At 32.5% G+C, this 10581-nt stretch overlaps 1 pseudogene across 1 annotated transcript; it reads right to left on the bottom strand.

The window, feature by feature from the left end:
• Positions 1-3710: 3710 nt before the first annotated feature.
• LOC145598323 (ubiquitin carboxyl-terminal hydrolase 3-like) lies at positions 3711-9914 on the bottom strand (annotated as a pseudogene). The gene is made up of 9 exons (XR_014103534.1): positions 9746-9914; positions 9221-9352; positions 9100-9138; positions 8173-8278; positions 5477-5535; positions 5314-5388; positions 4816-4864; positions 4577-4653; positions 3711-4055 (listed from the first exon to the last, which is right to left on the bottom strand). The product of XR_014103534.1 is annotated as a ubiquitin carboxyl-terminal hydrolase 3-like (transcript).
• Between the last annotated feature and the right edge of the window lie 667 nt (positions 9915-10581).

Here is a 10581-nt window from a genome sequence, read left to right as displayed (position 1 = left end):
AATGGATGTATTGGACAAATATCTTGTGTACTATTATAGAGATAAACAAGTTGCAAATGGATTAAAATTTTTCCCCTAAAAGCTAAACACAACGACAAGTGATTAATGATTCAAACAACTATTGAGCACACATTTATGGTATTTTTCTAAATTGGAACATCTACTAACATTAGGTTTACATCCTTGACGCTAGTTACTAATTGAAAAACTACAGATTTCGCAAACGTAAGACTTAATATTAATTAATCCTTAAAGCTTATAGAGTCGTAAGACTCAATACGAGTGTTAACTAATACTTAAAGCTTATAGGGTATTATATACGTACCTATTACTGAATTATCTATACAATTTATGGTGCATTAATTAGCAACAGATATGTGGTTCTTTGTTGTAGATATATATGTTCTTTAAGGGATTATGTTTATTTATGTTAGTTTACATGTTGATTAGGTGCATAGTGAGCAATGTGCATTGCAATCGAGTAGAGAACGAATAGAAGAGTGTTACTCAACTTAGCTTGTACTTTAACTATGTCATTAAACTTATTATTAATCTCTTGTCATATTCGAAAACAAACTAAATTCTACTCGTATATATGCTTAATTATTATACCCTAGTTTATACCAACAAATATAATTAAATAAAGCCTTAATAATTAAAACTCCGTACAATAAAAGTGAGGAATAAATTATACTCCGATCCATAATAAATGAAACATTAGTTTAACAATCTCTCAAGTCTCAATGTATGCCAAAATTAAAGTGCTTACAAAATTTGTTATCATTTTATGAATCATTCTCCATTCACTAAATAATATATGCAAAATTAAGCAACTTGAATACAGAATTTTGGACATATCTATGTCGGCACAAAGATGCCACAATCGATGTGTAGCTATCCTAGAATTTAAATTGTTTGCTTTTTTTTTTTTTGCTAAGTGTGGGTACATAATTTAATTTTGTTTAATTAAAGTGATAACTATCATTAACAATTTCTAAAGCAAGGCAAGTTGTGTTCATCTTTAACATGCAAGTGGAATAAGTATATTGAGTATATATTAAAACAAAACATTGTACTTCAAATCTAACCTACTACTATTTTTTTTTTTGTTTTCTGTCTATCTAGTATTGTATAATAGTACATGGTTGTTTTACGTGCTTCATGGAAAACGTGATTATAATTTTATCAAAGTGAATATTCATTTTGAAAATTAAACATTTTTTGTGGTTTTCTAAGAATTTTCAAGGATTTTACAGTATGAAGTTTCAAAGCTATATACTGTACAAGTATGTATTATTTTTTTAAAAAAATTCTCTAACAAGTATTACGAGTGGTTGTGCTTTTGTGAAAATTACGTGCTGCATTAAATGTTCAAATTCTGATTTTGAGATTTTGTTCATAAAAATATTATACACCTATATTCAATGGAGTAAACTCAAATATACTCAAATATTGTATACACCTTTAATTATCTTTTCAAAAAACTAACTCAATCAAAATTAAGCTTTTTTTTGACACGTGAATAAATAATATGTACTACTCGTATTATATACTTGTACGTATACTATAATGTCAGAAGTGTTTCACCAAAAATAATACAGTAATAGAAATCATAAATATACATACAATTGGTTGTGTAATCATTATTAATGAGGATCCGTGAATCTAATAACATTGTACTATGTATTTCATATTTTTAGTCAAATGAAGATATTACACCAAACGACGATTATAATATAGATTTAACGTAATGAAAATATTACAATAGTTCAATAGTGTATTATACTGTAAGTGTAAAATTTTAGTTTCCTATATATCATGAATGACACGATCGATAACATAAAATTTGTACGTAGCAATTTTTTTTTTTTTTTTTTAAATATAATATTAAAGTAGTAAGCCATTAAATTACACTATGAGGCCAGATTAATGATGAACAATATTTAGAAACCACGTGCGGGTAATACTATTAAACGGGTCAAATAGTATCCAAAAACTAAGTCAATCAATGCATGGGCTATTGTCTTTAGACTTTCAAATACAAAGACTTGACCCATTTATGAATACTTTACCTTGTATCTGAGACAAACTTTGACAATTCTAAAGCTAACTACAATTATGTAACCTTAGCTCACATATTTTGTCATTACTTAAATTGGACAATCATATTAATTAATAGTAGTCTTACTTATCTAATTCAATACCCTTTTCAGCTGTTACACCAACTGTCTTCCTCTTATTCATCAAATTCAATTTATTTGTTTCTTTTACGTGAAGGATTCTTCTACTACAACACTAATATGTTTATATATACTAGTACATCATTCTTTATTTTTTAAAAATTAATATTTCAGAGAATATGTCCGTATAAAGGTGATAGAGCATAAAACATATTTTTGGGCCTCAACCATCAGCTTAAGCTTTTGGTTGAGATGATCCACTAACATGGTATCAAGAGCCAGCGTGACACAAAGGTCAAGGGTTCAAATCTCATCCGTTGATGGTCTACTAACAAAAGGTTTTGCTTTATTTAGACCCTATGGAATCGACACTTCTCAATTAGCCAAACAAATCTTAAATATTTGATTTTTCATCATTCATACCCCAATTATTGTTCGGTTATATTTGTGTATCAACTTTTGTAAACATGAACGTATAAACAATCAAGCATAATAATAATGTTCTTTTATGATGCACTTGAATCAATTGATTTGGCTTTATTACAACATAGTTAGAAGTATTGAATATATTCCTAACTGTCCATCCTTCAACTTGTGTATGCATTTCAATTATGGGGTTCAATTCGGATAATTCAGCTTCACCTGTTGATATGACTACGTTGGTTATGTCCTTGATAAGTATCTACACTATGATTATGACATTATTGTGAATTTTCAACTGTGGATTCCATATAATTAATTAGTGCTGAATCAATACTGTAAACAGTACATGCGAGTTTTTCATTTTGAAAAAAAAAACAGCATTTATCACTTTGTACGATTAAAGGATTACTCCCTTCTGCGGTTCTACTTATATAACCATACAAATTTACGGTAAAATTTCTTAAGACTTGTCAAGTAGATTTCTCTCAATGATATATCTGGCTCATATACACATAAGAATAAATATTAGAGCCTGTTCACATATACTGAACTGAGCTGATTGGAACTGAAATTAAATTGAACTGAACAGACCCTTAATCCTATTGTAAAAATCAGTACTAAACCAAACACTCCGTCACTAAACACCAAACACCTAACAACTCAATTAGAAACGAAAAAGGAAGGTAGAACCCATTAACCCAAGCCTATAGGTGGGCCAAACATGTTGGAGCTTAGGCCCACATGGTCTTGTATGTAGTTGGGCAGGGCTAAAATTGACTTTTTCTCAAGGGCTGAGGGAGTCAAACTTGATCAAATCTCTGGTAAGCTTGGGCTAGCCCATGGCCCACCTTCAATTTCAGGTCAATACTCATTAGTCTGTCAGTCAAACAAGTCAACGGTAATTGAATTGTTCAAAACAGTTCCATTTACGAGAGCATAAACCCTCAATTGATTTTAGCACACCCCTATGTGAGAGCACACTTTTCTATGTTCTTCTCACACAGAGGTGTGTCAAAATCATTTCCCCATAACTATAATAGCCAAAATATGTTTAGATTATGTGTCGGTAATGCAAGTATAAATATTAAAAATGTGGAAATTGTTTTATTCTAAATTTTCATTTCTGTTGAGTGTCACTCAGAAACAAAATTTACATGTCTAGCTAGGAGCCTTGAACTCATCTGTAAAAGTGATCGGACAAGATTTCACAGAAAATGCAACGCTAATTGAGCAACTCAATCGCTTGTGAGAGCGACATTGCTTTGGGTAAAGTGCGATACAGAACTAGAATATATCGCCTGAGAATTCCCTAGTAAAAACTCAAACTAGTATGAACTATAAACAAACTCAATTTGGATATAGTTACACAGTCTTCTTTGATACAGCAATGACATTGAAGTTCATAGAGCCGGGATTTTTCTCAATCATTCCCTTTATGACCTTTGCAGCATCCTGAAGGAAAAAAAAAAAAATTCAGCCAAAGCCAATAGTGAAGAGATGGCGACATTGCAAATGCTGAACATGAAGGCCAAAGTTACATGTCAAACATCTAAAGACGAATCTATTGCAGCTACAGACCAGGTCACTTTTAGAGATATACTACGTAACATCAATACAACCATGTATGATCTGAGATAGCCTCTAGCCCACTAGCCAGAGAGGTTACAAACTTGCAATACCTCACTAACAAATATTCTCTGGAAAACAGTAAATAGGGGCAAGACAAGGCAAGGACTTATAGAATAAAGCATGCAAGATGATTCCCGGATGCACCAATGTAGTGGATGCCCTTATATAGTGTCTGTACTCAAAGGAGAGTGAGATGATAGATATTCTTTTCGCTCTCAATAGTGTCACTAAAGAGGAAATTGCCCATACAATCTATATTTCTAACCCTTCTAGGAGATCTGGGACAACTATTTACAACTGAGAACAAAATTGACTAGTGCTTTAAAATATTAATAAAAAATTACCTGAAGTAGAGTGTTTGGTGAGGATGGTCCATGTGATATTGGTCTTTCCCTCCTTCCATCAAGTTCATAAAGTTCACCTGAAATCATTGTTACGTTAGCAGAAGAGACAGTAGGAGGGGAATAAATAAGCTCCATATATCATCACAAGTCCTGTGAGTGTACAACAGGCTGATTATGGGTGTATATGCGCTCGCGGTCATGCATGTGTGCGTGTGTGAGAGAGAGATAGATGAAATTACCATCAACACATGAGAAGCAGATAAAATGAGTGTCAACATCATCTGAAGCCTGAGGAAAAAAAATGTGTCAGACTACAAGAGGCAGAGAGGAAAATGAAGTTAGACTATAATACAATTAACTACTTGTATTCTATGGCTAGGCCTGTGGTAAACCACACCCCTTTCATACAATATTCTGAGCATGGCATTAGAGGTGATTTTCATGAAGTTGGTGCATAATTCGGCATAAACAATTTTCGTGAAGGCCCAAGTAGATGAATCTACAATGTTTACAGATTCCCTCCCCCACTCCAAGTAAAATTATGTTTAAATATTATAGAAGATGATGCCTTTAATTATTGCCTTAATCTAACAGGCAAACAAAGTCTTTAATTCTTTATGCTACAAGGAAGAAAGTGAGTCAATATAGTGAGCCAGTGCATTTGCTCACAACTCACCACAGCAAAAAGAAAATTTTCATTCACAAAAGCATATATAAATTACTCAAAAAATATTCACCTCAGTGTCACCAGCACTAGCAGCTACACAATGGGCAACTTCCATTTCTGTATCTTTCTCAAGAAACACAGCACGCTGAAACAGTTAAAAAAAGTAAAAAAAAATGTTAAGAAATTAGAAACCAAACATTAGAGCATAATTTAGAGGAAGATCAAGATATAACCTCTGCTGGATCCATGTTTGCTGTGGATTTGTAGAACCTATCCAAGAAGGAATCTTCCTCTGAACAAAGAATTAAAAAGTGCACAAAAATCAGAATCATGCTTAAACACTGTTCAAAGTCATAATTTGCAACCAGCTTTACTACACAAACCAGACATTGTACTCTTGACCCACAAACATATGTCATTATAACAAAATTAATCGGACAAAACAAAACCATTAACAAATATTTGACACCAACGAGAACCTGCTAGCAAGTCGACAGGAAACAAGCAGGTCCATTGATAAACACATTCACAAGATCACAGCAAGAAAAGAAAATCCTTCAAGAGTGATCTCCCTGGAGTGGGAACGCATAAGGACAAAATAAAAACACACATACTAGAGTCTGATGAAATAGTCAACTGGTCATGAAGTTTAGAGGATATAAGGTGGACAGGTGTTCAGGATTAAGGCTATGCAAAATGATCTGAAAATCTGAATTATAATCTGAAAAAAGCATAGTAATTGAGCAGATAACTTCAAATTTTCCATCTGAAATCTGGGGTATCAGTTTTGAGAATGGAGTCGATGGACACCCCATCACAACATATAGTATTTAATAACAATGTAACCTGAGCAATCAAAGGGTTCTTATGTGGTAGTCCATGCTCCGTAGTTCAAACTAGGTAATTTCTTCCTGCTTCTTTTCAAAAAATGCACTGTCATAATCTCTATTTTTTTTTAGAACCAATAAACACTAAAAGTAAAACATGATTCTCACATCAAAATTCTAACCCATTAACACATTCATTCCCACACCTTGCTTCCCCTCTATTGTCTTCGTGGCTTTGGTTATCAACTTATACGGTGACAGGACAGACAGGAACCAAAGAACCAGCAGACAACAAACCACTCTTTAGCTAACACTAACATGATTTACAATATTGATGGGGTATGATTGGTCCATTTATGCAAAACATAACACAACTTTTTAAAAATTGTCACAGTTAAGTAGAGCACTCATAGCAACAACATCCTTCACAAGTAGTTTTAAACTCCTACTAAATTCTCAAAGTCTTGTGTAAGGCAGACTGTTACTTTAGACAATTCACTTGACACTTAAATCATACTATATTGGTATGTTTGCCTATATGCTTATAAACCTTTTGCTCCCTGTATGATTTCCAAAGCTTCTTTTAGATATGCTTCTGACATCTTGCTAAGATTAAGAAGAATTGGCAGTATTGACTTATTATCTTCTGCTGTTTGAGGAGGCCACTAAATGGTGAAGAGTTAGGAAGCCCTCAAACTCTGTCTTACAGAATGAAATACTCAAGAAACTAAAAATATCTTCTATGAAGAAAACAGGCTTTCACAAAAGAATTAAGGACCCTGCAGCAAATCTAACATTTCCAAATTGCTAGGGCAATACATCTTATCAAGCTTAACTTAACATGGAGCAGGGAGCACCGACCAGTAAATGGGGCCAATAATGATTTTCAAGATAGCCAAAGAAATTAGATCCAATTTTCAAGTGGGTCTTGCTAGATACTCCTATTTGAATCCATAACATAATTACCGGATGACCTTTTATCTAAACCAATACTTAATCCAAGGAGTGTAAGGAACAAAAACTCCACCAGCGCCTAATTTGGACCTGGTATACTTGGATATCAACACATAGTATAGCACTATAGCCCATATAGAACCCAAAAATTGGAACAAGAAATTTTTTGACAGAGAAAAAAGGTAGAAGAAAGAGAATCCTAGGGCAAAAAAAATATAGGACAACTCTAATCGAAAAACACGATCCAGGGTGAAATGAAATATAGAAAGCAAATAGCTCCAGTCTGTAATTACTAATATAGGTTCTCTTTATGCAGATAGTAGCAGGCCAAAATCCAACAAGTTCTCTGAAATCCCATTTAGTACTAGTAAATAACCAAACATATTTTGGAAATTTGACTATTTATGGATCACAAACGCCATATAAAAAGAGCCAATAGACACATAAACTAGCTAATTTGACCTGGACTCTACATGTTGATGAGTCAAAGAACAAGCATAAATGAATAAGGTTCAGTCCTTAATTGGATGGTCAAGACCCCAGTTCAATTACATACCTTCTGTTGTAAAAGCAAGAATGTGATCATAGGACCCAATTCTAGGACATTATGCTCACAAGTGAATTTTTCAGGTACTAGAAATTATATCCTTATTTGCATATCCGAGTTGAATCAACCAAAAACATCTATTATCCCCTCTCAAACTTTCCATGATAATTCTAAGCAATGCTGCTTGAGTTCAGAAAGTACTAGCTATCATTAATACATAACCTTTCACATTCAACTTTCAAAGCATCACAAAGGCTGCAAAATCATGGTATACCCAAGTATTGTTCAGCTATACTTTTACCATAACATTAGCACCACATATATGAAAACTAACAGAGAGAGTCTTACTGTCTTGTCATCACTTCAGAAAACATTACTCTTAACTTTTTACTATGTTTCCTCCAAGTGTCTGTTCTTATATAAATAGATACCACAATTTAGCACAGTCTAACAAAGCCAATATAGAGAGACTACATGTACTTTTGTGGTAGTAAAGTTATTATAATTCATAAAAAAACAGGTTATGTTCTTGTGCTAAAGAATTTTTATTTACCATATTTACTGCAAGAAACTGAATTTAAATTTTAAGAAAGAGACTCACGAAGCTTGATTTATGATGTAACATTCCCAAGAGCATGTAGAAGCCCAACAGTCCCACAAGCATTTCCCACAGTTTGCTTCATGAAATACACCTTTTTGTTGTAGTCCTGAAGCACAATTAAATCACATCTCTAAGTGAGGACAGAAAAATTCAAGAGCTTCCCAAACCCACAACTTCCAACTTTATAAAATTCACAAACTATCAGCAACTAAATTTGACCTATTCTTATTTGTAGGTATGAAAATTCAATTTTTTATGCAAACTTATTACTAACCATCATAGAATATTAGTTCTACTGTCCACTATACCATTCGTGGCAGCTATATCCAATAATTCTCTTCATGAAAACAAAAAATTGTATTGTGAAGGTTGGGACTTGTAACCAAGTGTTGTATTGATGTAAGCAAAATGTTCTCATCTAGCCAGCATTTTTTAGATAGTAATCACACCTGTAGGTAAAATGGCTTGGAAAATGAAGAGCAAGGATTACTACAATAATACATACATAGTATCTGATTTCTCCACATTTTAAAAGCACAATATGGACTCAAAGTCACAAGTACATCGCAGTCACAAAACAAGCAACAACAGCCGAAAGTCAAAACAAAGACTTTAAGTTTCAACTTCTGTTGTAGTCTATAACATTCCATTGCAATCAGGTAATTTAATGTGACATCCAATATACTTTCCCTATATATTCATGTTATCTATTCCAAGAGTCTCAGATTTTAAACAAATCACTTTTTTTAAGAGTATAAAAGCATAAAACCATATTCTGAACCATTTTAACACTATTAAGTGCAAACTAATAGTAGAATTACGTCAACTAACAACTACCAAGAGAAAATTAGATCATAAAATAACATTCATTCACATATTATCAATCATGAAACTTTTCATTCTTTCCAAAAAATTGCTACAACTCACCTTTTCAACACTATCCTCCTTCACTCTCTCCGCCTCGCTCTGCAGCAAGCATTCAAGGCATAAATCATGGAAATGAAAACATTGCATAAATTAAAGTTCAAAGTACAAAAATGGCATAAACCTGAGAAGTAAGAGGATACAGAAAAATCACAGCTAAAACTGGCTGCGGAACCATTGCAAGCATTTCTTCATCCAACCCATAAACATCATTACATTCAGCTTCGTCTTCAGGTAATCCCAGACCCAATAGAAACTGCATTCATAACAACAGCACCAAAACACAAAAAACCCTCATTACATCAATTAATTGCACTTTTTTTTTACATAATAATTTATAATCCCACATGAATTTTTCAAATAACAGCCCAAAATTAAGCCAACCCAGAATCAAAAGCATGAAATCAAAGGAGAAAAATACAAGTTTATCACCTCGAAATGAAAGTATGTAAAACAAATCAAAAAATCCAAAAAACATTCAGCAAATTAAGCAAACCCAGATGGAAAACAACAATAATCAACAAAATTCAACGCCAGATGAACTATAGTATAATCGAATTTAGAATTGCATGTGAAATTTCAATAAAAATAATCGCGAAAAAGAGAAGAGCATAATAATCAAATAATAGTGAGATGAAAAAAGAGAAACCTGATTCATGACATCGGGATTAGCTTCAAGAGGAAGCCATCTTTTCTTAGCACGAGTTTCAGCCATTTTTCTGAAACCTGATCAAACCCAAATGTTCACAAAAAAAAAAAAAAAATATAGCGATTGTTTTATTCGATGAAATCTGAATGAAGCTCTTGGAGTCTGATGCTGAAACTTCGCCATTTATTCTTTTCTTTTGGGCTTCTAATTTTTAATGTTTATTTTTTTTTGTTTCGGCCTATCTTTATTTTCTACATTTTTTTTACTACTCCGTAGTAACATTTCTACAATGTAAGCAATGCATTAACAAACGTTATAAGATAAATATATTGAAAAAAAAAAAGGTGCTTTGTAATCGGATCTAGAGTCATAATTACAAATCGAGGGAAAAAAACGAAAGTATGGGCCCATGATGACGTCATGTTACACAAAATTTGAAAACTTTTGGAAAAAACTAGGTGGTAAAATTTTTTTAAAAAAAACTTGAGGTGATATTTTCAATTTTAGCAACAATAGTTGGTGGTAATTATCAAATTTTCTTTTATTTTATTTTTATCAAATTTTTTTAATTATAAAATAAAAAGTAAATTAAACCATATCAACGATTTACATTGATCATTTGGTCAATAAGAATAAACGGTTTTGATTTAATTTTATAAAACGGCCACAATATTGTGGCCATTTGAAAACGGTCCGTGATTCATTATGAAATTACTACGTATATTATAGGCGTACTACAATACAATTAGGGTTACACATTACAACAATTAATACAAATACATATAGTGTACATACTCTCTTTTATTTTCCTCCCTTTCTTATTCATTCATTGATTA

This window comes from Chenopodium album, chromosome 20 (genome assembly GCF_948465745.1).
Source record: "Chenopodium album chromosome 20, dcCheAlbu1.1, whole genome shotgun sequence".
NCBI classification, from domain to species: Eukaryota; Viridiplantae; Streptophyta; class Magnoliopsida; order Caryophyllales; family Amaranthaceae; genus Chenopodium; species Chenopodium album.
This window is presented reverse-complemented; position numbering and strand designations above follow the sequence as displayed.